Raw genomic sequence first — 27,808 nt, forward strand, 5'->3', positions numbered from 1 at the left:
CCCCATGAATTCATCTCTAAAAAAACAGCTATAATCTATGTTAGGGTACTGTCACACAGTACCATTTTGATCGCTACGACGGCACGATCCGTGACGTCGCAGCGATCGTATGATTATCGCTCCAGCGTCGTAGACTGCGGTCACACGTTGCAATCACGGCGCTGGAGTGATGCCGAAGTCCCCGGGTAACCAGGGTAAACATCGGGTTACTAAGCGCAGGGCCGCGCTTAGTAACCCGATGTTTACCCTGGTTACCAGCGTAAACGTAAAAAAAACAAACAGTACATACTCACATTCCGGTGTCTGTCCCCCGGCGTTTTGCTTCTCTCCACTGTGTAAGCACCATAGCCGGAAAGCACAGCGGTGACGTCACCGCTGTGCTCGCTTTCTGGCCGGCGCTCACAGTGCAGAGAAGCTGAGACGCCGGAGGACAGACACCAGAATGTGAGTATGTACTGTTTGTTTTTTTTACGTTTACGCTGGTAACCAGGGTAAACATCGGGTTACTAAGCGCGGCCCTGCGCTTAGTTACCCGATGTTTACCCTGGTTACAAGCGAACACATCGCTGGATCGCTGTCACACACAACGATCCATCGATGTCAGCGGGTGATCAAGCGACGAAAGAAAGTTCCAAACGATCTGCTACGACGTACGATTCTCAGCAGGATCCCTGATCGCTGCTGCGTGTCAGACACTGCGATATCGTAACGATATCGCTAGAACGTCACGAATCGTACCGTCGTAGCGATCAAAATGGCACTGTGTGACAGTACCCTTAGTCGAAACAAGGCAGACTGGTGTCTCACTGAGGTGTCAGATTACAACTACCTATTAAAGTCTATGGAATGGGGAATGGTCAGGAGAATGAGCACAGAGGCAGACACAGACTATTGCTGCTTTTTCTCATGAATATGCAGAATTGCCTTTTAACTCCCTGCTCTTTAGAGTGCAGGGTATGCATCAAATGTTAGATAAAGGTCAACTACTGGGTCCCCCGGAAGAACAGAGATCTTCTGTTCTCAGTTCTGGAAGTTGTATCCATACTAAATGCAGAGTTGGCTATGTAGGTCCCTTGTTATACCGTTGTACTTCTTGGTACGCTGTAGCTATAATTTCCTGGTATTCCATGGATAATGGGTAAATCATACCTCCCAACTTTTGAAGATGGGAAAGAGGGACAAAGTTAGCAGCGCCCGTTGCGGCAAATTTTAGGCCACGCCTCTGACCACACCCATTCATAACTAGCCACACCCATATCCACATCCCAACCACATAAAGAATAATTATAAACAAAAAAATATGGCCACACAGTGCTCCATACTGTATAATGGCCACACATGATGCTCAATACTGTATAATGACCACACATGATGCTCCATACTGTATAATGGCCACACATGATGCTCCATACTGTATGACCACACATGATGCTCCATACTGTATAATGGCCACACATGATGCTCCATACTGTATAATGACCACACATGATGCTCCTTACTGTATAATGGCCGCACATGATGCTCCGTACTGTATAATGACCACACATGATGCTCCATACTGTATAATGGCCACACATGATGCTCCATACTGTATAATGACCACACATGATGCTCCATACTGTATAATGACCGCACATGATGCTCCATACTGTATAATGACCGCACATGATGCTCCATACTGTATAATGACCGCACATGATGCTCCATACTGTATAATGATCCCACATGATGCTCCATACTGTATAATGATCCCACATGATGCTCCATACTGTATAATGATCCCACATGATGCTCAATACTGTATAATGGCCACACAGTGCTCCATACTGTATAATGGCCGCACATGATGCTCCATACTGTATAATGGCCACACATGATGCTTCATACTGTATAATGGCCCCACATGATGCTCTATACTGTATAATGACCGCACATGATGCTCCATACTGTATAATGGCCTCACATGATGCTCCATACTGTATAATGACCGCACATGATGCTCCATACTGTATAATGGCCACACATGATGCTCCATACTGTATAATGACTGCACATGATGCTCCATACTGTATACTGGCTGCAAGGAAAAAAAGAACTTGTTCCAGCTCTATATCTGTAAATTCAAGCTTGAAACTTTATTTTGCCAATTTAAAAGCAGTGGAAATATGCTCTCCAGAAGCATAGCGGGACAAGAGAGACGCGTTTTGATCACTAAAAAGATCTTTAGAGATCGAAACGCGTTGCTCTTGTCCCGCTGTGCTTCTGGAGAGCATATTTCCACTGCTTTTAAATTGGCAAAATAAAGTTTGAAGCCTGAATTTTACAGATATGGAGCTGGAACAAGTTCTTTTTTTTCTCCTTTCTCCTGTGACTACGTTGATCAGCGTGGAGTTCCTTGCACCTGCGGTGTTTACTCGGTGAGCTGGCTTTACTTACTATACAGTCATATGAAAAAGTTTGGGCACCCCTATTAATCTTAAGCTTAATGTTTTATAAAAATAGTTTTTTTTTGCAACAGCTATTTCAGTTTCATATATCTAATAACTGTTGGACACAGTAATGTTTCTGCCTTGAAATGAGGTTTATTGTACTAACAGAAAATGTGCAATCTGCATTCAAACAAAATTTGACAGCTGCATAAGTATGGGCACCCTTATCATTTTCTTGCTTTAAATACTCCTACCTACTTTTTACTGACTTACTAAAGCACTTTTTTTGGTTTTGTAACCTCATTGAGCTTTGAACTTCATAGCTAGGTGTATGCAATCATGAGAAAAGCTACGTAAAGTGGCCACTTGCAAGTTGTTCTCCTGTTTGAATCTCCTTTGAAGAGGAGGAAGCAGCATTTGCGAAACGCTCGTCGGGGCTCCTCTTTCCACGTACGGCCGCAGGGTGATTCCTTTTGTATGTGCCTCTTACTACTACGTTGTAAGTATAATATGGCTTTACCCACTTATGCTTATGCTTATTCCCTGTCATATTTGTGCCCATGCGCTGAGGGCGGTATAGTCATATAGGGTATTTTGCCGTATTAAACTTTGCACTAGGCACTTTATTCGTACTTTGTTTCTGATATATACTTAGTATCTCCCTGCACCTGCTTACTATCTGAGAGCTAGTATTGCTGTTATATGCCTGTTTGGTTATGTGCTACCATAAGTATTTATCATTACTGAAGGTTATTTTTGTGTATTTATATACACTTTTGTGGGATGAGTATACATTAATTCTCTTGCTCTTCAGTTTGGTATAACGTACATGGTACTAGTGTCGCCTCTCTGTTTTTCCATTGCATCATTTTTACTGTGATATGTACTTGTTGTATTTATGTATTTTTAAATGGTTTTCCAATAAATTTGTTACTTTGAGCTATGGTGTCCATTCTTTTTTGGTTTTTTGATACTTACGATGGCGGAGCATTTACCCTTAGTGCCCTCTTTATAGGTTTACTCCTTTGAAGAGTGGCATCATGGGCTCCTCAAAACAACTGTCAAATGATCTGAAAACAAAGATTATTCAACATAGTTGTTCAGGGGAAGGATACAAAAAGCTGTCTCAGAGATTTAACATGTCAATTTCCACTGTGAGGAACATAGTAAGGAAATGGAAGAACACAGGTACAGTTCTTGTTAAGGCCAGAAGTGGCAGGCCAAGAAAAACATCAGAAAGGCAGAGAAGAAGAATGGTGAGATCAGTCAAGGACTGGGGAAGTGGTAACTAGATTGACCGCAACCTGATCCTATCCGCAAACAACTATAGGCAGCCGTGGAACGTTACCTAAAAATCCTAGACGTCTCGTCATGGCCTGAGAAACTGACTATTCCTGGAGGGAAAGTAAGTCCTCACTTGCCTCAGTGGAATGACCCCAAAGATATAGAATAGCCCCCCACAAATATTAACGGTGAGTTAAGGGGAAATCACAAACGCAGAGATGAAATCAGATTTAGCAAATGAGGCCCGCTAATACTAGATAGCAGAAAATAGGAAGGGAACTGTGCGGTCAATAAAAAACCCTATTCAAAATATCCACGCAGAGATTGCTCGAGCCCCCGCACCAACTAACGGTGCGGGGGAAGCAACTCCGTACCCCAGAGCTTACCAGCAAAAAGAAATCACATATTAGCAAGCTGGACTAGACTCATCATACACAGAAATCATATTGCAGGCAGATGAGCAAAAAATATTCAAACAGAACTTAGCTTATCCTGAAGAGGCAGAAAACGAGATAATCAGGAGTAATCAGAATAGCACTGAATACATTGGCAGCCGGCAACAAGTGGAAGTGAAGCAGAGCTAAATAGGAGCCTCCCTGGTGAATAACGAGGCAGCTGATCCAGCAGACCCGCAGGATAATAAACCAAACCACCAGGGGGAGCCAAAAAACCAAAGTCACACAATACCATCTGTGACAACAAGAGGGAGCCTGAAAACGGAGTTCACAACAGTACCCCCTCCTTAAGGAGGGGTCACCGAACCCTCATCAAAACCCCCAGGGCGATCAGGGTGAGCCACATGGAAGGCACGAACCAAATCGGCCGCATGAACATCAGAGGCGACAACCCAGGAATTATCCTCCTGACCATAGCCTTTCCACTTAACCAAATACTGAAGCCTCCGTCTAGAAATACGAGAATCCAAGATCTTCTCCACCACGTATTCCAATTCTCCCTCAACCAGCACAGGGGCAGGAGGCTCAACCGAAGGAACCACAGGCACCACATACCTCCGCAACAACGACCGATGGAACACATTATGAATAGCAAACGATGCCGGGAGGTCCAAACGAAATGACACAGGGTTAAGGACTTCCAAAATCTTATAAGGACCGATAAACCGAGGCTTAAACTTAGGAGAGGAGACCTTCATAGGAACAAAGCGAGAAGACAACCACACCAAATCCCCAACGCGAAGTCGGGGACCCACACAGCGACGGCGGTTGGCAAAGCGCTGAGCCTTCTCTTGTGACAGCTTCAAATTGTCCACCACATGATTCCAAATCTGATGCAACCTATCCACCACAACATCCACTCCAGGACAGTCAGAAGACTCCACCTTACCCGAGGAAAAACGAGGATGAAACCCTGAATTACAAAAAAAGGCGAAACCAAAGTAGCAGAACTAGCCCGATTAATAAGGGCAAACTCGGCCAATGGCAAAAAAGTCACCCAGTCGTCCTGATCAGCAGAAACAAAACATCTTAAATAGGTTTCCAAAGTCTGATTTGTCATGTTCTCAATGGCAAGAGAACATAGCATCAGCATATATAGGAACTAGCTCTTGGAAGATGGGAACTGAGCTGACCATGAACTAAACCTAACACACAACTAGCAGTGGCCGGGTAGCATGCCTACGTTGATTCTAGATGCCCAGCACCAGCCGGAGGACTAAATAATGCTAGCAGAGGAAAATATTAGTCCTAGCTCACCTCTAGAGAAATACCCCAAAAGGAGACAGAGGCCCCCCACATGTATTGGCGGTGAATTAAGATGAAATAACAAACGTAGTATGAAAATAGGTTTAGCAAATTTGAGGTCCACTTACTACATAGCAGAAGACAGAAAGGACACTTTCATGGTCAGCTGAAAACCCTATCAAAACACCATCCAGGAATTACTTTAAAACTCTGGCATTAACTCATAACACCAGAGTGGCAATTCCTGTTCACAAGAGCTTTCCAGACACAGTAACGAAACTACAGCTGTGAACTGGAACAAAAATGCAAAAACAAACATGGACAAGAGTCCAACTTATCTAGTAGTTGTCTAGGAGCAGGAACAAGCACAGAGAGGCTTCTGATAACATTGTTGACCGGCAAGCAACTAACAGAGCAGCAAGGTTATATAGCGACTCCCACATCTTGATGGGAACAGGTGAACAGAGAAGATGAAAACACCAGTTCAATTCCACCAGTAGCCACCGGGGGAGCCCAGAATCCAAATTCACAACACTGATTAGTGCGCTCGGTTTGGCCATTCGTCTGAGGATGGAAGGCCGACGAAAAAGACAAATTAATGCCCATCTTAGCGCAAAAGGTCCACCAAAATCTAGAAACAAACTGGGATCCTCTGTCGGAAACAATATTTTCAGGGATCCCGTGCAAACGAACCACATTTTGAAAAAACAGAGGAACCAACTCGGAGGAGGAAGGCAACTTAGGCAAGGGCACCAAATGGACCATTTTAGAAAAACGATCACACACCACCGACATTCTCTGAGAGACAGGGAGATCTGAAATAAAATCCATGGAAATGTGCGTCCAAGGCCTCTTCGGGACAGGCAAAGGCAACAACAAGCCACTGGCACGAGAACAGCAAGGCTTAGCCCGAGCACAAATTCCACTTGACTGCACAAAGGAACGCACATCCCGCGACAAGGAAGGCCACCAGAAGGACCTAGCCACCAAATCTCTGGTATCAAAAATCCCAGGATGGCCTGCCAACACCGAAGAATGAACCTCGGAAATAACTCTGCTGGTCCATCTATCCGGGACAAACAGTCTCTCCGGTGGACAACGGTCAGGTCTATCTGTTGTGAATTTGGATTCTGGGCTCCCCCGGTGGCTACTGGTGGAATTGAACTGGTGTTGTCATCTTCTCTGTTCACCTGTTCCCATCAAGATGTGGGAGTCGCTATATAACCTTGCTGCTCTGTTAGTTGCTTGCCGGTCAACAATGTTATCAGAAGCCTCTCTGTGCTTGTTCCTGCTCCTAGACAACTACTAGATAAGTTGGACTCTTGTCCATGTTTGTTTTTGCATTTTTGTTCCAGTTCACAGCTGTAGTTTCGTTACTGTGTCTGGAAAGCTCTTGTGAACAGGAATTGCCACTCTGGTGTTATGAGTTAATGCCAGAGTTTTAAAGTAATTTCTGGATGGTGTTTTGATAGGGTTTTCAGCTGACCATGAAAGTGCCCTTTCTGTCTTCTGCTATGTAGTAAGTGGACCTCAAATTTGCTAAACCTATTTTCATACTACGTTTGTTATTTCATCTTGATTCACCGCCAATATATGTGGGGGGCCTCTGTCTCCTTTCGGGGTATTTCTCTAGAGGTGAGCTAGGACTAATATTTCCCTCTGCTAGCATTATTTAGTCCTCCGGCTGGTGCTGGGCATCTAGAATCAACGTAGGCATGCTACCCGGCCACTGCTAGTTGTGTGTTAGGTTTAGTTCATGGTCAGCTCAGTTCCCATCTTCCAAGAGCTAGTTCCTATATATGCTTATGCTATGTTCTCTTGCCATTGAGAACATGACAGTTTGACCGGCCAGTTAAAGGGTTAAAATCCTTGGCTGAGAAAGGAGAGAAATAAGAAGTCTGCTGAGAATTTTTTTTTTTTTTTTCTCCTTCTAATCTTTGAATGGCTCTGTGTCCACCTGTTTGTAATGGATCTTCAGAGTGTAACTGCAGGTTTGAATAATCTCGCCACGAAGGTACAAAATTTGCAAGACTTTGTTTGTCATGCACCTGTATCTGAGCCGAGAATTCCTTTGCCGGAATTTTTCTCGGGGAATAGATCTGGGTTTCAGAATTTTCGAAATAATTGCAAATTATTTTTGTCCCTGAAATTTCGCTCTGCCGGAGACCCTGCACAGCAGGTCAGGATTGTGATTTCCTTGCTCCGGGGCGACCCTCAAGACTGGGCTTTTTCATTGACACCAGGGGATCCTGCGTTGCTCAATGTGGATGCGTTTTTTCTGGCCTTGGGGTTGCTTTATGACGAACCTCATTTGGAGCTTCAGGCAGAAAAAACTTTGATGTCCCTATCTCAGGGGCAAGATGAAGCGGAAATTTACTGTCAAAGATTCCGTAAATGGTCTGTGCTTACTCAGTGGAATGAGTGCGCCCTGGCGGCGACTTTCAGAGAGGGTCTCTCTGATGCCATTAAGGATGTTATGGTGGGGTTCCCTGTGCCTGCGGGTCTGAATGAGTCCATGACAATGGCTATTCAGATCGATAGGCGTTTGCGGGAGCGCAAACCAGTGCACCATCTGGCGGTGTCCACTGAGAAGTCGCCAGAGAGTATGCAGTGTGATAGAATTCTGTCCCGAAGCGAGCGGCAGAATTTTAGACGGAAAAATGGGTTGTGTTTCTATTGTGGTGATTCTACTCATGTTATATCAGCATGCTCTAAGCGCACTAAAAAGCTTGATAAATCTGTTTCCATTTGCACCTTACCGTCTAAGTTTATTCTATCTGTGACCCTGATTTGCTCTTTGTCATCTATTACCACGGACGCCTATGTCGACTCTGGCGCCGCTTTGAGTCTTATGGATTGGTCCTTTGCCAAACGCTGTGGGTATGATTTAGAGCCTTTGGAGACTCTTATTCCTCTGAAGGGGATTGACTCCACCCCATTGGCTAATAATAAACCACAATACTGGACACAAGTAACTATGCGTATTAATCCGGATCACCAGGAGATTATTCGCTTTCTGGTGCTGCATAATCTACATGATGATTTGGTGCTAGGATTGCCTTGGCTGCAATCTCACAACCCAGTCCTCGACTGGAAAGCTATGTCTGTGTTGAGCTGGGGATGTAAGGGGGCTCATGGGGATGTACCTGTGGTTTCCATTTCATCATCTATTCCCTCTGAAATTCCTGAGTTCCTGTCTGACTATCGTGACGTCTTTGAAGAATCCAAGCTTGGTTCATTACCTCCGCACCGAGAGTGCGATTGTGCCATAGATTTAATCCCGGGTAGTAAATACCCAAAGGGTCGTTTATTTAATCTGTCTGTGCCTGAACATGCTGCTATGCGAGAATATATAAAGGAGTCCTTGGAAAAGGGACATATTCGTCCTTCGTCATCTCCCTTAGGAGCCGGTTTTTTCTTTGTGTCAAAAAAAGACGGCTCTTTGAGACCATGTATCGATTATCGGCTTTTGAATAAAATCACTGTAAAATATCAATACCCATTGCCGTTGCTGACTGATTTGTTTGCTCGCATAAAGGGGGCCAAGTGGTTCTCTAAGATTGACCTTCGTGGGGCGTATAATTTGGTGCGAATCAGGCAGGGGGATGAGTGGAAAACCGCATTTAATACGCCCGAGGGCCACTTTGAGTATTTAGTGATGCCTTTTGGTCTTTCAAATGCTCCGTCAGTTTTCCAGTCCTTTATGCATGATATTTTTCGCGATTATTTGGATAAATTTATGATTGTGTATCTGGATGATATTCTGATTTTTTCGGAGGACTGGGACTCTCATGTCCAGCAAGTCAGGAGGGTTTTCCAGGTTTTGCGGTCTAATTCTTTGTGTGTGAAGGGTTCTAAGTGTGTTTTTGGGGTACAGAGGATTTCCTTTTTGGGATATATTTTTTCTCCCTCTTCCATTGAAATGGATCCTGTCAAGGTTCAGGCTATTTGTGATTGGACGCAGCCCTCTTCTCTTAAGAGTCTTCAGAAATTTTTGGGCTTTGCTAACTTTTATCGTCGATTTATTGCTGGTTTTTCGGATATTGCTAAGCCGTTGACCGATTTGACTAAGAAGGGTGCTGATGTTGCTGATTGGTCCCCTGACGCTGTGGAGGCCTTTCGGGAGCTTAAGCGCCGTTTTTCCTCTGCCCCTGTGTTGCGTCAGCCTGATGTTGCTCTACCTTTTCAGGTTGAGGTCGACGCTTCTGAGATTGGAGCTGGGGCAGTGTTGTCGCAGAAAAGTTCTGACTGCTCCGTGATGAGGCCTTGTGCCTTCTTTTCCCGTAAATTTTCGCCCGCTGAGCGGAATTATGATGTTGGGAATCGGGAGCTTTTGGCCATGAAGTGGGCTTTTGAGGAGTGGCGCCATTGGCTTGAGGGGGCCAGACATCAGGTGGTGGTATTGACTGACCACAAAAACTTGATTTATCTTGAGACCGCCAGGCGCCTGAATCCTAGACAGGCGCGCTGGTCATTATTTTTCTCTCGGTTTAATTTTGTGGTGTCATACCTACCGGGTTCTAAGAATGTTAAGGCGGATGCCCTTTCTAGGAGTTTTGAGCCTGACTCGCCTGGTAACTCTGAGCCCACAGGTATCCTTAAGGATGGAGTGGTATTGTCAGCCGTTTCTCCAGACCTGCGGCGGGCCTTGCAGGAGTTTCAGGCGGATAGACCGGATCGTTGCCCACCTGATAAACTGTTTGTTCCTGATGATTGGACCAGTAGAGTCATCTCTGAGATTCATTCTTCTGCGTTGGCAGGTCATCCTGGCATTTTTGGTACCAGGGATTTGGTGGCAAGGTCCTTCTGGTGGCCTTCCCTGTCACGAGATGTGCGAGGCTTTGTGCAGTCTTGTGACGTTTGTGCTCGGGCCAAGCCTTGTTGCTCTCGGGCTAGTGGATTATTGTTGCCCTTGCCTATTCCTAAGAGGCCTTGGACGCACATCTCGATGGATTTTATTTCAGATCTGCCTGTTTCTCAGAAGATGTCTGTCATCTGGGTGGTGTGTGACCGTTTCTCTAAGATGGTCCATTTGGTTCCTCTGCCCAAGTTGCCTTCTTCTTCCGAGTTGGTTCCTCTGTTTTTTCAAAATGTTGTTCGTTTGCATGGTATTCCTGAGAATATCATTTCTGACAGAGGGACCCAATTCGTGTCTAGATTTTGGCGGACATTCTGTGCTAGGATGGGCATAGATTTATCTTTTTCGTCCGCTTTCCATCCTCAGACGAATGGCCAGACCGAGCGGACTAATCAGACCCTGGAGACATATCTGAGGTGTTTTGTGTCTGCTGACCAGGATGATTGGGTTGCTTTTTTGCCATTGGCGGAGTTCGCTCTCAATAATCGGGCCAGCTCTGCCACTTTGGTGTCCCCGTTTTTCTGTAATTCGGGGTTTCATCCTCGATTTTCCTCTGGTCAGGTGGAAACTTTGGATTGTCCTGGAGTGGATGCTGTGGTGGAGAGATTGCATCAGATCTGGGGGCAGGTGGTGGACAATTTGAGGTTGTCCCAGGAGAAGACTCAGCTTTTTGCCAACCGCCACCGTCGTGTTGGTCCTCGGCTTTGTGTTGGGGATTTGGTGTGGTTGTCTTCTCGTTTTGTCCCTATGAGGGTCTCTTCTCCTAAGTTTAAGCCTCGGTTCATCGGCCCGTATAAGATATTGGAGATTCTTAACCCTGTTTCCTTCCGTTTGGACCTCCCTGCATCCTTTTCTATTCATAACGTTTTTCATCGGTCGTTATTGCGCAGGTATGAGGTACCGGTTGTGCCTTCCGTTGAGCCTCCTGCTCCGGTGTTGGTTGAGGGTGAGTTGGAGTACGTTGTGGAGAAAATCTTGGACTCTCGTGTTTCCAGACGGAGACTCCAGTATCTGGTCAAGTGGAAGGGATACGGCCAGGAGGATAATTCTTGGGTGAATGCATCTGATGTTCATGCCTCTGATCTGGTTCGTGCCTTTCATAGGGCCCATCCTGATCGCCCTGGTGGTTCTGGTGAGGGTTCGGTGCCCCCTCCTTGAGGGGGGGGTACTGTTGTGAATTTGGATTCTGGGCTCCCCCGGTGGCTACTGGTGGAATTGAACTGGTGTTGTCATCTTCTCTGTTCACCTGTTCCCATCAAGATGTGGGAGTCGCTATATAACCTTGCTGCTCTGTTAGTTGCTTGCCGGTCAACAATGTTATCAGAAGCCTCTCTGTGCTTGTTCCTGCTCCTAGACAACTACTAGATAAGTTGGACTCTTGTCCATGTTTGTTTTTGCATTTTTGTTCCAGTTCACAGCTGTAGTTTCGTTACTGTGTCTGGAAAGCTCTTGTGAACAGGAATTGCCACTCTGGTGTTATGAGTTAATGCCAGAGTTTTAAAGTAATTTCTGGATGGTGTTTTGATAGGGTTTTCAGCTGACCATGAAAGTGCCCTTTCTGTCTTCTGCTATGTAGTAAGTGGACCTCAAATTTGCTAAACCTATTTTCATACTACGTTTGTTATTTCATCTTGATTCACCGCCAATATATGTGGGGGGCCTCTGTCTCCTTTCGGGGTATTTCTCTAGAGGTGAGCTAGGACTAATATTTCCCTCTGCTAGCATTATTTAGTCCTCCGGCTGGTGCTGGGCATCTAGAATCAACGTAGGCATGCTACCCGGCCACTGCTAGTTGTGTGTTAGGTTTAGTTCATGGTCAGCTCAGTTCCCATCTTCCAAGAGCTAGTTCCTATATATGCTTATGCTATGTTCTCTTGCCATTGAGAACATGACATCTATCCGCCTGAAACTCCTGCAGCACTCGTCGCAAATCTGGGGAGATGGCAGACAAAATCACCCCTTCTCTGAGGATACCAGCTGGCTCTGAATCACCAGGAGAGTCAGGCACAAAACTCCTAGAAAGAGCATCAGCCTTCACATTCTTCGAACCAGGCAGGTATGAGACCACGAAATCAAAACGAGAGAAAAACAACGACCAACGAGCCTGTCTAGGATTCAGCCGCTTGGCCGACTCGAGATAAATCAAATTCTTGTGATCAGTCAAGACCACCACACGATGCTTAGCTCCCTCGAGCCAATGTCGCCACTCCTCAAATGCCCACTTCATAGCCAACAACTCCCGATTACCAACATCATAATTCCGCTCGGCAGGCGAAAACTTTCTTGAAAAGAAAGCACATGGCTTCATCACAGAGCCATCAGAGCTTCTCTGCGACAAAACAGCCCCCGCTCCAATCTCAGAAGCATCAACCTCGACCTGGAAAGGAAGGAAGACGTCTGGCTGACATAAGACCGGAGCCGAAGAAAACCGGCGCTTCAGCTCCCGAAAGGCCTCCACAGCCGCAGGAGACCAATTAGTAACATCAGAACCCTTCTTGGTCAAATCCGTCAATGGCTTAACAACACCAGAAAAATTAGCGATGAAGCGACGGTAAAAATTAGCAAAACCCAAGAACTTCTGAAGACTCTTAACAGATGTAGGCTGAGTCCAGTCATGAATAGCCTGAACCTTGACTGGGTCCATCTCAATAGCAGAAGGAGAAAAAATGAAACCCAAAAAAGAGACCTTCACTCCAAAAAGACATTTTGAGCCCTTCACAAATAAAGCATTGGCACGCAGGACCTGAAACACCATCCTGACCTGCTTAACATGGGACTCCCAATCATCCGAAAAAAACAGAATATCATCCAGATACACAATCATAAATTTATCCAGATATTCGCGGAAGATGTCGTGCATAAAGGACTGAAAGACAGAAGGAGCGTTAGAAAGTCCAAAAGGCATCACCAAGTACTCAAAATGGCCTTCGGGCGTATTAAATGCAGTTTTCCATTCATCACCCTGCTTAATACGCACAAGGTTATACGCACCACGAAGATCTATCTTGGTGAACCAACTAGACCCCCTAATGCGAGCAAACAGATCAGATAACAATGGCAAAGGATACTGAAATTTGACCGTGATTTTGTTTAGAAGGCGATAATCAATACAAGGTCTCAAGGAACCATCCTTCTTAGCCACAAAAAAGAAGCCCGCACCAAGAGGGGAGGAGGAGGGGCGAATAAGTCCTTTCTCCAAAGACTCCTTTATATAACTCCGAATAGCATCATGCTCCGGCACTGACAAATTGAAAAGTCGTCCCTTAGGAAACTTACTACCAGGAATCAAATTTATAGCACAATCACAATCCCTATGAGGAGGTAGAGAACTGAGTTTGGGCTCATCAAATACATCCTGGTAATCTGACAAAAACGCAGGGACCTCAGAAGGAGTGGATGAAGCAATTGACACCACAGGAGCGTCGCCATGAATTCCCTGACAACCCCAACTTGACACAGACATTGCTTTCCAATCCAGGACTGGATTATGAGTCTGCAACCATGGCAGGCCCAACACGACAACATCATGCAAATTATGCAATACAAGAAAGCGAATCACCTCCTGATGAACAGGAGTCATGCACATGGTCACTTGTGTCCAGTACTGAGGTTTATTCGTAGCCAATGGTGTAGCATCAATTCCCCTTAGTGGAATAGGGAATTTTAAAGGCTCCAAAACAAAACCACAGCGCCTGGCAAATGACAAATCCATCAGACTCAGGGCAGCACCTGAATCCACAAAAGCCATAACCGGGTAAGATGACAGGGAACAAATCAGGGTAACAGACAAAATAAACTTAGGCTGTAAAGTACCGATGGTGACAGATTTATCAATCTTTATTGTGCGCTTAGAGCATGCTGAGATAACATGAGCTGAGTCACCACAGTAAAAGCACAACCCATTTTGCCGTCTATAATTTTGCCGTTCACTTCTGGTCAGAATTCTATCACATTGCATAGACTCAGGTGTCTGTTCAGAAGACACCGCCAAATGGTGCCCAGGTTTGCGCTCCCGCAAACGCCGATCAATCTGAATGGCCAGAGTCATTGACTCATTCAGACCTGCAGGCGTAGGGAACCCCACCATGACATTCTTAATGGCTTCAGAAAGACCTTTTCTGAAATTTGCAGCCAGGGCACACTCATTCCATTGAGTAAGCACCGACCATTTCCGAAATTTCTGGCAGTACACCTCTGCATCATCTTGCCCCTGAGAGAGGGCCAACAACGCTTTTTCAGCCTGGTTCTCCAGATTAGGTTCCTCATAGAGCAATCCAAGGGCCAGAAAAAACGCATCCACACTGAGCAATGCAGGATCCCCTGGAGCCAATGCGAAAGCCCAATCTTGAGGATCGCCACGCAAGAAAGAAATAATAATCTTAACTTGCTGAACAGAATCCCCAGAGGAACGAGGTTTCAAAGAAAGAAACAACTTGCAATTGTTCTTAAAATTCAGGAACCTAGATCTATCTCCAGAAAACAACTCCGGAATAGGTATTCTAGGCTCTGACATAGGACTGTGCACAACAAAATCCTGAATACTTCGTACCCTTGCAGCAAGATGATCCACACTGGAGGCTAAACTCTGGATATCCATATCAGCAGCTGAACTCAGAGCCACACCAAGATTAAGAGGAGGAGAGAAGCCAGACACACAGCAGCTAGACACACGGCAGCAAAAAAATAAATAAATCTCCAAGCTTCTTTTCTCCTGCTTCTGCCATGCAATTAACACTTTATATGCCGGCTGTACTGTTATGATCCTAGTGGCAAGGATCGCAGGTCGGACTAGCTAAGTAACTGAACAGACTACTAGCTCTGGGGAAGTGGTAACTAGATTGACCGCAACCTGATCCTATCCGCAAACAACTATAGGCAGCCGTGGAACGTTACCTAAAAATCCTAGATGTCTCGTCACGGCCTGAGAAACTGACTATTCCTGGAGGGAAAGTAAGTCCTCACTTGCCTCAGTGGAATGACCCCAAAGATATAGAATAGCCCCCCACAAATATTAACGGTGAGTTAAGGGGAAAGCACAAACGCAGAGATGAAATCAGATTTAGCAAATGAGGCCCGCTAATACTAGATAGCAGAAAATAGGAAGGGAACTGTGCGGTCAATAAAAAACCCTATTCAAAATATCCACGCAGAGATTGCTCGAGCCCCCGCACCAACTAACGGTGCGGGGGAAGCAACTCCGTACCCCAGAGCTTACCAGCAAAAAGAAATCACATATTAGCAAGCTGGACTAGACTCATCATACACAGAAATCATATTGCAGGCAGATGAGCAAAAAATATTTAAACAGAACTTAGCTTATCCTGAAGAGGCAGAAAACGAGATAATCAGGAGTAATCAGAATAGCACTGAATACATTGGCAGCCGGCAACAAGTGGAAGTGAAGCAGAGCTAAATAGGAGTCTCCCTGGTGAATAACGAGGCAGCTGATCCAGCAGACCCGCAGGATAATAAACCAAACCACCAGGGGGAGCCAAAAAACCAAAGTCACACAATACCATCTGTGACCACAAGAGGGAGCCTGAAAACGGAGTTCACAACACTTCTCCTGCTGTCTGCGGGAAGCAGAGCGTCCCGTGCGGGAGTTTGGGGCAAAGGCTCAAAACCGGGACAGTCCCGCAGAATGAGGGACAGTTGGGAGCTATGATATATACAGGAGGGGTGGTACTGTGCAGTGTATATATACAGGAGGTGTGGTACTGTGCAGTGTATATATACAGGAGGAGGGGTACTGTGCAGTGTATATATACAGATACTTAGATTTATACCACGCAGGCAATATATATATATATATATATCTTAACTGAGCAGCACCAAATCTTTAAGGGGTTGTTCGCTACTAGGACAACCCCTAAATGTTCGGCCCTGATAAAATTATAAAGCCTATACTTGCCTCCTGTGCCAGCGCCGTTCCCACAATGGCTGTGATGTGTTGTGACACGTGATGCCCGGCGCCAATCAGCGCTGGTGTCACTGTCTCTGCCTTCAGACAAACTGAACATGAAGAGGAAGTCCAGGATCAAGCAGCTCATCCTGGACTTCCTCTTCATGTTCAGTTTGTCTGAAGGCAGAGACAGTGACACCAGCGCTGATTGGCGCCGGGCATCACGTGTCACAACACATCACAGCCGCTGTGGGAACGGCGCTGGCACAGGAGGTGAGTATAGGCTTTAGTTTAAGACGAGGTTGTCCTAGTGGGAGACAATCCCTTAAAGCAGTGGACTCTTTATTAGCCCATGTGGCAACATTTCAGTTCCATATCAGAGAAATGCTCTGTTATTGATCCGAAACATTGCCATTTGGGCCAATAAAGAGTCCGCACTTTTTTCACGATTAATCAGAGTGGTGTGTGTGTGTGTGTGTGTGTGTGTGTGTGTGTGTGTGTGTGTGTGTGTGTGTATGCGTATAATATACACACACACACATACATAGACACACATACTCATACACTCACACATACATTATATAGGTGAGACTGCGGTATGTACGTTATACCACTGTGTGTAATATACTGCGTCCGCTGTGTATAGCCCATATAGGCCAGCCACAGAATGTGTGTGTGTATATATGTATATATGTGTGTATATATATATATATATATATATATATATATATATGCATACATACATATACACTGCGGCTGGCCTATATGGGCTATAGACAGCGGACGCAGTATATTACACACAGTGGTATAACCTATATAACGTACATACCGTAGTCGCAGTTTCACCTATATAATGTATATAGACTGCTGTACATGCATTATATGGGTGATACTGCTACTGCGGTATATAATCGCAGTATCACTTATATACTGTATATACAACAGTCAATATACATTAGACAGGTCAAACTGCAAATGCTGCATATACAATGTATAGATGATACTGTGAATGCAGTGTATAGTTCCAGTATGTGTGTGTATATATGTGTATATATATATATATATATATATATATATATATATATATATATATATACACACACAGCAGTATCACCTATATAACGTATATACACATAAGTTGCAGTATCACCTATATAATGGACATGGAGCGGATGCCGGCTGGGGATTGGTGAGGAGAGCGCTGTTCTCTGACACTGGTTCGGCCAGCGTCAGACACAGTGAGGCTCGGGCGTCTGTGCACGCAGTGGCGGCCTTTTCAAACTTCTGCACAGGCCCAGGTGCGTGCGCTTTCCTGTTTTCCCTCACTGACAAAGGCCGCAGCTACACGCGCAAGCACGAATGAGGGCCGCGCTCACGTGGGCTGCCATGGCCTTGGTCAGCGCGGGCACAGAGAGAGTGCGCACGAAGGCCTGTGCAGAGGATTTGAGGGGCCGGCGACCCATTTTGTAGCTCAGAGTGCTCCAGGCCCCGTCGCAACTGCAACCACGGTACTTACGCCCCTGATAGTTGTATACTATGGGCACAGATACACAATATTATATACACTGGATGGATCAATCCTGCACCTGGCCCTGGCCATACATGCACTGTATATATACAGGGCCATGTATATAGCATGTGATGTCCAGTCACCAGGTTCAGGCTTGATCATTCCAGTGCTGGATTCTGCAGACAGTCTCTGGTCACTATCAGTATAGGGAGATTTACTGCAGGAGACTGAACTTTCCTGCAGTCTGGTGACTCTGGAGCCAATGACCTGGCACTGACAGGGTGACCCTGAAAGTTCAGACTCCTGCAATAAATCTGTGAGCATCAGCAGAGCGGCCTCTAATACTATAGAGGGACACGGCCCTGGACTTATCGGGAGGTGAGCAGCAGCGCCCATCTCCTCACCGCACAGAGAGCTGAAGCTCCCACTGATGTCTGAGCCATCCACCAGCTCCTCTCCTGCAGTTAGATGCAGCTATGTTCCCTTCCCTCTTCAGGAGGCCGCACACAAGGGAGCAGGGGGCTTGTCTGCTCCACTGTGATGATGCAGCTGGCCGGGACATAGAGAACAGCGCCGGCCACCAGCAGCCCGAATCGCTGCTAAGTGACTGGCCCGGGGGGCACTGGAAGACTGCTCAGTCAGCAACATGGGGAAGGGGCGTGGCCTAACACAAGGGGGCGTGTGACGGCTGCTTCTGTTGTCTGTGGGGAAGTAGTGTCCCGTGCGGGACAGCGGGGAAAACCATCAAAACCGGGACAGTCCCGCACAATAAGGGACGGTTGGGAGCTATGGGTAAATATCTAGCTTGAATGAGTATACTAGTGTTATCAGCACAGGCATTTGAAAATGTTTCTGACATTTCAGCTTTAGAGTTTGGCTTTTAGCATTCTTGTACAGAGGAGCAGCTCAGGGTTGTGAGCAGGTGTTTGCGTACACTGCAGCCAAGAAATAGTGAGTCACTAATATCCATGTCCTGTCCTAGAAGACGTTCTACTTCCTATACATGTCCCGGGAAAGGTTAGCTCAGAATATTAAGATGCCGTTTTGACCATCAAATACATTTTAGTATGTCATGATTCTGCATCTAGATTGTCAAGTGAAACTCTGCTTAACTTAAATGGTTTTTAGAAAGAATTATAATTAAACTTATAGAATGTTCTTGCATTGTCTAACATTTTATTAGCAATTTAAAAGAAACTCCATAATAAACCCATCCATGCTCCTTGATGACCATTTTAACTAAACCACTTCTAAGTTGCAGAGTGAGAAACCTCCTCCTTTAGCAAGGGTAAACGTTCTTTAGACTTTGAGGAGATACCCCTGCTAGGGGCATGCATGGATGGGATGCATACTTATTTGTGTTTCTGTGTATAATGGTAACTGGTTACACAACAGGAGCCCCAAGACTAAAAATAAGTGATAAAAGTAATCAGGCAATAATTAGGCCCCCATTGTTAGTCATGTTCATGAAGTAGTCTTGTAGAAATATTGCAAAGAACACAGTTTGAAAGGAGTCTGTCAGTCCAAACTGATAGCATAAACTAAACACATAGCCTTGTAGAGGATATCGTCCCTATAAAATAAATAAAAAATAGCCTTTTTAGTGTTAAAATAGCTTCCTCCACTCTGAAGAAACTGAAGTTATGCTAATTAGGGTGCTTGGTGCACCCTTAGTGTGGCCAAGAGGCTCCGTGCACCGTTCCATGTCCTGGTTTTGTATACCCAGCCTCCCTCACTGGTGATTGTGCTGGCTTATCTGAGCTTTCTCTGTAGACAGTGCTCGCCTGGCTGAGATCCTAGGGTGTTTTTATATATTTCTCAGTTTGAAATGTAATATAAGACAAAATGGGATGAAGGGGAACAAGCAGATTAAGAAGAAATGCTGAGAAGTTTTTTTTGTGTGTGTGTGCATTTTTTGTTTCGTTTGCCTTAGTAAGGGCTTGTTTCCACTTGCGAGAAACACGTCCGTTTCTCGCATGTGGAAACCAAGCTCTGGCGCCGGCACTTGGGAGCGGACCGTGCGGCTCCATGTGTTCCTATGCGGCCGCACGCTCCGCTCTGGAGTGCCGGCTCCACAGCTTGGTTTCCACATGCGAGATACGGACGTGTGCCTCGCATGTGGAAATGAGCCCTAACTTGTAGATGTATGTCACATGTGCACTGAGAGTCTATGGCCGGAGACACACTGCTGCGAGATACGGCCGAGTCTCGCTGGTTAAAAGCAAGCTGTGGCACCGGCACTGTGGAGCGGAGCGTGCAGCTCCATGTATTGCTATGCAGCTGCACGCTCCGCTCCGGAGTGCCGGTGCCACAGCTTGCTTTTAACCAGCGAGACTCGGCCGCATCTCGCAGCAGTGTGTCTCCGGCCTATGGAGTGGGCTCTGGTAATTAGCCTTCTACAGGAAACACTGATCCGAGCAGTTTTAGGATATGTTCACACGTTGCAGATTCCATTGTGGATTTTTCCACGAGGATTCTGCAAACTCTGCAGGTAAAAGGCCCTGCGTTTTACCTGCGGATTCACCTCGGATTTACTGCAGATTTAGGCTATGTGCACATGTAGGAAATGTGGTGCAGAATTTTCTGCACTAAATCTGCATCTCCTGGCAGAATCCGCAGGTGTGTTTTTTTTAAGCGTTTTTTATGCGTTTTTTGTGCAGATTTTATTTCTTTAAAATCTGCAGCGTTTCTGCGCAGATATTTCTGCACCATGTGCACAGCTTTTTTTTTTCACATTGATTTACATTGTACTGTAAATCACAGTGCAGTTCTGCAGCGTTTCTGCTGCAGAAAAATCCGCTGCAGATCTGCACCAATTCTGCACTATATCTGCATCGTGTGCACATACCCTTAGTGCAGTTTTTGTGCGGATTTCACCTGCGTTTTTACACCTGTGGATTCCTATTAAGGAATAGGTGTAAAACGCTGCGGAATCCGCACGAAGAATTGACATGCAGCGGAAAATAAACCGCAGCGTTTCCGCGTGGAATTTTCCGCAGCATCTGCACAGCGGATTTTCTTTTCCATAGGTTTACATGGTACTGTACACCGCATGGAAAACTGCTGCGGATCCGCAGGGCCAAATCCGCTGCGGATCCGCAGCCAAATCTGCAACGTGTGCATATACCCCTACACCTAAGACCACATTCACACATTCTGTATTTGGTCAGTATTGTACCTCAGTATATGTAAGCCAAAACCAGGAGAGGGTGATAAATACAAAAGTGGTGACGTGTTTCTATCATACTTTTCCTCTTGATTGTTCCTCTCCTGATTTTGGTTTGCAAATACTGAGGTAAAAAACTCTCCAAATACTGATTATGGAATGAAATGGTTAGGTGGAAGGCGGTCCTGTGTGGCCCCAGGTCTTCCATACCTTAGGCTGTGTGCACACGTTGCAGATTTTGATCCTTTTCCGTAGCGTTTTTGGAGGCGCAGAATTGAATCAAATCCGCAGTGTAGTACAGTAACAATGATAGTCAATGGGAATTTGAGAATTGCTGTGCACATGCTGCGGAAAAATCTGCGTGGTTTGCTGTGTTTTTTTTTCCGCAGCATGTCAATTCTTTGTGCGGAAACGCAGCGTTTCTGCACCCATTGACTATACATTGAGTAAGGCAAATCCGCACATCAAAAAGCGCATGACAATCTGCAAGAAATCTGCAAGTAATCCGCAAGAAATCCGCATCAATTCCGCATTAAATCCGCAAACATTTTGGCCTGCGTTTTCTGCCAAGAGATGCAGATTCTCTGCAGAAAATTCTGCAGGCCAATCTGCAACGTGTGCACATACCCTTAATATACTGTGAAGGTGCCATAAAAGTGGATATACCCCTATAAGCCACGACATCTAAAACCTTTTATCTAAATGTTCGCATAAGCAACTAAGGGTACTGTCTCACAGTGGCACTTTGGTCGCTACGACGGCACGATCCGTGACGTTCCAGCGATATCCATACGATCTCGCTGTGTCTGACACGCTACTGCGATCAGGGACCCCGCTGAGAATCGTACATCGTAGCAGATCGTTTGAAACTTTCTTTCGTCGTCTAGTGTCCCGCTGTGGCGGCATGATCGCATCGTGTGACAAAGGTGTGCACGATATTGTATACGATGTGCGCATAATAACCAATGGCTTCTACATCGCAAATACGTCATGAAATTATCGCTCCAGTGTCGTGTATTGCAAAGTGTGACCGCAGTCTACGACGCTGGAGTGATAATCAGACGACGCTGCAACGTCACGGATCGTGCCGTCGTAGCGACCAAAGTGCCACTGTGTGACAGTACCCGAAGTTAGGACTTGTGCCTACAAGGTGCAGAAATCTGATCCATGTAAAGATAGCCAGTGCTAAAACCTTATCATAGCAAAAAGCACAAGTGTTAAGCGTCTATAATAAAGTGCAGGCTAAAGGCACTTTTTTTTTTTTTTTTGGGGGGGGGGGGGGTTGTATAGCTGCTCGCTTATTTGAGTGTTTATTTCGCACATACTGTATAACTATATATGTCACAGTCTGTAATTTGTGCTATGAATGTAGTGCTGGGCAGGCCTTTCTCCAACACGCTGCACTTGGGGACTTATGTATAGGCTTTTACAGTACTTTGGCGTCTTGTTAAGCTGGAATGATACAAGCAAGTTAATTTTTGTAAAAGGAAATAACTTTTCATCTCCAAGTAAAAGTGACATTTTCCATATCTTTTGATCAGATTTTCTGAACACAGAGAGAATTATTGTGCGCTCTGTATCCTCGTATTCTGCTTCTCAACTTCTGTTACTGACCTTTATGCTCCAATTCTCACTGTTCCTTATCCACACAACAATGGTTCGCCTCAGATCTGTGTTGGCATCCCATTCCCATGGTAATGCACTTCCAGATTGTTATCTCACTGCTTACTAGTACAAGTATCTAAGGCTACTTTCACACTAGCGTTAACTGCATTACATTTCAAAACGTCTTTTTTCAGAAAAAACGCATCCAGCAAAACTTTTTGCTGGATGCGTTTTTTCCCCATAGACTTGTATTGGCGACGTATGGCGACGGATTGGCATACGTCGTGTACGTTTTACGACGGATGCGTCGAAATTTGGCGACACGTCGTCTCAAAAAAACGTAGATTGTAACGTTTTTTGTCTCCGCCTAAAAAACGTGTCGCGACGCATCCTGCGGCATACGTCGTTGGCTGCAATGGATGTGCTCACACTAAGGACGAGCGGTGGATACCGCGTCTGGATGCGATCATCTTTAGTGCCAGACTGACTCACAGCCTGGATTTGGGTACCTTACGCCCCAAAAAAAACCGCTTATCAGACAATCAATTCTGAGAGAGGTACATTGAGGAAGGTCCATGACCGAAACGTCTGTATGTACTCTCCTCTTATTAAATCTCACGAAGCATCAGATCACGTGTGTGCCAAGTTATTTTACTAGTTGGCTGCAATGGAAGCCTATGAGCGACGGATGCGTCGGGACACGTCGTACGACGCAATACAGCGCTGCAATACGTTTTTTTTACACTGAGCATGCTCAGAAGAAGTATTTTGTTGCCAATTGGTCAGACACCCCCAAATCTATATAAACCTGGCCTGGGCCTTCAACCCCACATATGCCAGCAAGAGCCAGAGAGAAGACTGCCAGCAAGAGCCAGAGAGAAGACTGCCAGCAAGAGCCAGAGAGAAGACTGCCAGCAAGAGCCCAGCCAGCAACAGGACCCCAGCCAGCCACAAGACCCCAGCCAGCCACAGGAGCCAGCCACCATAGAGCCAGCCACAGGAGACAGACACAGGACCCCAGCCAGCCACAAGACCCGAGCCAGCCACAGGACTCCAGCCACAGGACTCCAGCCACAGGACTCCAGCCACAGGAGCCAGCCACCATAGAGCCAGTGTGAGTATTGCAATTTTTGTGTGCATCTGTGTGCCTGTGCATTTGTGTGTGTATATGAGGTACTGACTACAGAAAGAGCTTAAAACCTGAAGAGAACCTGAGGCCTGCCATCGTCCTGCACCAGCCAGTGCCATGCTAGAGTCCAGATGCAGCCTGATTCCAGCCACTGTGAAGACCTGCTGCTTCAGCCAAAGGATTGTCAGCCTTTTGTATGTGTGTGTGTAATGTGTGTGTGTGTGTGTGTATGCGTCTTCTGATTGGGTTCACCTTTCTGCCTTTGTTGTACATATGTGTATTTGCATAAAGCTATGTGCGTGCATGTGTATGTGTGTATTTTTTTTACGGCTGTGTGATTTTGTATCATGTGCCTGCACCTTATTATGCCTTTGCCAATTTTATGCCTGTTCATGTGGGAGGGTATGTGTCCATGTGCAGGATTGCATCAGGATGTGGTCAGGATTTTCCATCAGTATTTGTACGCCAAAATCAGGAGTGGGTGATAAAATCAAAAGTGTGCCTGTTTTCCTATTATACTTTACCTAATTTTTACACTCCTGGTTTTGGCTTACAAATACTGATGGGAAATCCTGACCAAATTCTGATGCGATCCGGAATGTGGACACATACCATGCATGTTTTTTGTGTACGTCTTGTTGATTGCATGTGCATTTGTCCATGCTGTAATTGGTTATTTGCCTTTTTCTGATGTATGGACTGTATAGTGGTCTGTGCAGCATGTGGTTTAAATGTGTTTTTTTTTTTTTTTTTTTTTTTTTTTAAATCTGATGTGTTTTTTAAAAAAGTCTAGCGGTCTGCAGCTTGTGGTTTGAATGTGTGAGTGTGGGGTTTTTCTATTTAATAAAAGTGTTGATTTTATTTTAATTACTGTTATAACCATTAGCAGTTGAAGTACTTGTATTTAAAATAAAGAGCATGTCAGCTCCTAATTGTGATTTTTAAAAAAAGAGAGAAAAAAAATAATAATAATAAAATGTGTTTTAAAAAAATGTCCGTAGTATTATTTCATAAAGGTAAATTTAAAACTGGTGTATGTACCAATGGTTACACATGCAATACAGGGTTGGTTGAGGGCTCATTTTTTTAATAAAGGTTAACTTGTAAAGTTTTTTTTTTTTTTTTTTTTTGGGGGGGGGGTTATTTTTTTAAAATAAAATGTGTCAAATATATTTTTTCATAGTGTTAACATTTTAAAATTTTATTTTTTGGGACATGGAAATGAATGGTATAACGTGCAACTTTTTGGGGGTTTTTGTTGTTCACCTGTATGAACATTTCTGACATCATTTCAGTAGGGTGTTTATCATTGAACATTACCTAGTTCAGGGGGTGGTCTAACTATAGATCCATTATACATATTAACAGATAAACCAGGACCGCAGCCACAGCCGCTGCCCACCAGGACCACAGCCGCTGCCCACCAGGACCACAGCTAAGTGTTAGAAGTAAGTTTTGAAGACCCACAATCTGCTACTTCAATGTGTCGAGCAGATTGCAAGTGTCTCTTTAACTTACAGAAACACCAGGACCACAGCCGCTGCCCACCAGGACCACAGCCGCTGCCCACCAGGACCACAGCTAAGTGTTAGAAGTAAGTTTTGAAGACCCACAATCTGCTACTTCAATGTGTCGAGCAGATTGCAAGTGTCTCTTTAACTTACAGAAACACCAGGACCACAGCCGCTGCCCACCAGGACCACAGCCGCTGCCCACCAGGACCACAGCTAAGTGTTAGAAGTAAGTTTTGAAGACCCACAATCTGCTACTTCAATGTGTCGAGCAGATTGCAAGTGTCTCTTTAAGGCCGGGGACACACTTAACGTATAAAAAAACGGTCCGTTTTTCACGGCCGAGAATCGCACAAATGTTTCAAAAACAGTGATCCGTGTGCAGTGCGAGGATGCGATTTCCTCGCATCAAATGATCCGTGTGACATCCGTATGGCATCCGTATGCCGAGATTTTCTCGCAAGCTTGCAAAACCGACATCTAATGGATTTATGTGCTCAAATGTTCGGGAAAACATATATACAGTATATATATATATATATATATATATATATATATATATATATATATATATGTGTCATTGAGACACATATATATATATTCTGTATTTATATTTCATTCAGCGCGATATCTGTGAAAAGCCGGTAATTCAATTGCCGGCTTTGCATTTCTCCTTCACAAACCCGACAGGATATGAGACATGATTACATACAGTAAACCATCTCATATCCCCCTTTTTTTGCATATTCCACACTACTAATGTTAGTAGTGTGTATGTGCAAAATTTGGCCGCTGTAGCTGCTAAAATAAAGGGTTAAATGGCGGAAAAAATTGGCGTGGGCTCCCGCGCAATTTTCTCCGCCAGAATGGTAAAGCCAGTGACTGAGGGCAGATATTAATAGCCAGGAGAGGGTCCATGGTTATTGGCCCCCCCGTGGCTAAAAACATCTGCCCCCAGCCACCCCAGAAAAGGCACATCTGGAAGATGCGCCTATTCTGGCACTTGGCCACTCTCTTCCCACTCCCTGTAGTGGTGGGCTATGGGGTAATGAAGGGTTAATGCCACCTTGCTATTGTAAGGTGACATTAAGCCAGATTAATAATGGAGAGGTGTCAATTATGACACCTATCCATTATTAATCCAATTGTCTGAAAGGGTTAAAAAACACACACACACATGATTAAAAGGTATTTTAATGAAATAAACACAGCGGTTTTAATAATTTATTGCTCTCTCATTCCATTTTCAGACCCTCGCTTGGCAAAATAATAAACGCACAAGATACATACCCTCTCTGATGAACTGTCACGTCCCACGAAGTAATCCATCTGAAGGGGTTAACTAATATTACAGGCAGAGCTGCGATAAACCACTCGCTCGTGCCTGTAATCCCCGGGTGCTGAAAGGAAAGCAGTGATCTATACTTACATTCAGTCGCGGTGATGCGCCCCTGCTGGATGTTCTCATGAACTGCAGCCTGGGAACTTTTTCCCACGCTCCAGGTCATATGAGGACATCCACCAGGGGGCGCATCACCGCGACTGAATGTAAGTATAGATCACTGCTTTACTTTCAGCACCCGGGGATTACAGGCACGAGCGAGTGGTTTATCGCAGCTCTGCCTGTAATATTAGTTAACCCCTTCAGATGGATTACCGCGTGGGACATGATCGGACATCAGAAGGTATGTATATTGTGTGTTTATTATTTTGTCAAGCGAGGGTGTTGCTGATGGATTGAGAGAGCAATAAATTATTAAAACAACCGCTGTTTATTTCATTAAAATACTTTTAAATCATGTGTGTGTGTGTGTTTTTTAACCCTTTCATACAATTGGATTAATAATGGATAGGTGTCATAATTGACGCCTCTCCATTATTAATCTGGCTTAATGTCACCTTACAATAGCAAGGTGGCATTAACCCTTCATTACCCCATAGCCCACCGCTACAGGGAGTGGGAAGAGAGTGGCCAAGTGCCAGAATAGGCGCATCTTCCAGATGTGCCTTTTCTGGGGTGGCTGGGGGCAGATGTTTTTAGCCACGGGGGGACCAATAACCATGGACCCTCTCCTGGCTATTAATATCTGCCCTCAGTCACTGGCTTTACCACTCTGGCGGAGAAAATTGCGCGGGAGCCCACGCCAATTTTTTCCGCCATTTAAACCTTTATTTTAGCAGCTACAGCGCTGAAATTTTGCACATACACACTACTAACATTAGTAGTGTGGAATATGCAAAAAAAAGGGGGATATGAGATGGTTTACTGTATGTAAACCATGTCTCATATCCTGTCGGGTTTGTGCAGGAGAAATGCAAAGCCGGCAATTGAATTACCGGCTTTTCTATAGAACACCGCTGCGTATTTCTCGCAATGCACACGCATGGTCCGTGTGTAATCCGATTTTTTCTCGCCCCCATAGACTTGCATTGGCGAGTCTCGGCCGAGATACGCTGACAATCGCAGCCTGCTGCGAGTTCCCTGGGATCCGAAATACGGTGGAGAAAATATCGGATGATGGGAGCTGGACCATAGATTAACATTGGGCCGAGTGCTATGCGATTTTTTATCGCATAGCACTCGTCCGTATTACGGTCTAGTGTGACCCCGGCCTAACTTACAGAAACACCAGGACCACAGCCGCTGCCCACCAGGACCACAGCCGCTGCCCACCAGGACCACAAAACAATGTCCTCTTCTGACAGCCCTCCTC

General features: G+C 45.2%; 2 protein-coding genes across 2 annotated transcripts in view; both read left to right on the top strand.

Annotated features, from left to right (window-relative positions):
* LOC143774996 (store-operated calcium entry regulator STIMATE-like) overlaps positions 1-27,808 on the top strand; it is a 109,816-nt gene that overhangs the window by 75,205 nt on the left and 6,803 nt on the right. The gene's annotated exons all lie outside the window — the stretch shown is intronic.
* The window catches only part of LOC143773418 (uncharacterized), a 31,232-nt gene that overhangs the window by 987 nt on the left and 2,437 nt on the right, over positions 1-27,808 (top strand). The window lies entirely within an intron of this gene.

Source organism: Ranitomeya variabilis, chromosome 5, assembly GCF_051348905.1.
Source record: "Ranitomeya variabilis isolate aRanVar5 chromosome 5, aRanVar5.hap1, whole genome shotgun sequence".
Classification (NCBI taxonomy): Eukaryota; Metazoa; Chordata; class Amphibia; order Anura; family Dendrobatidae; genus Ranitomeya; species Ranitomeya variabilis.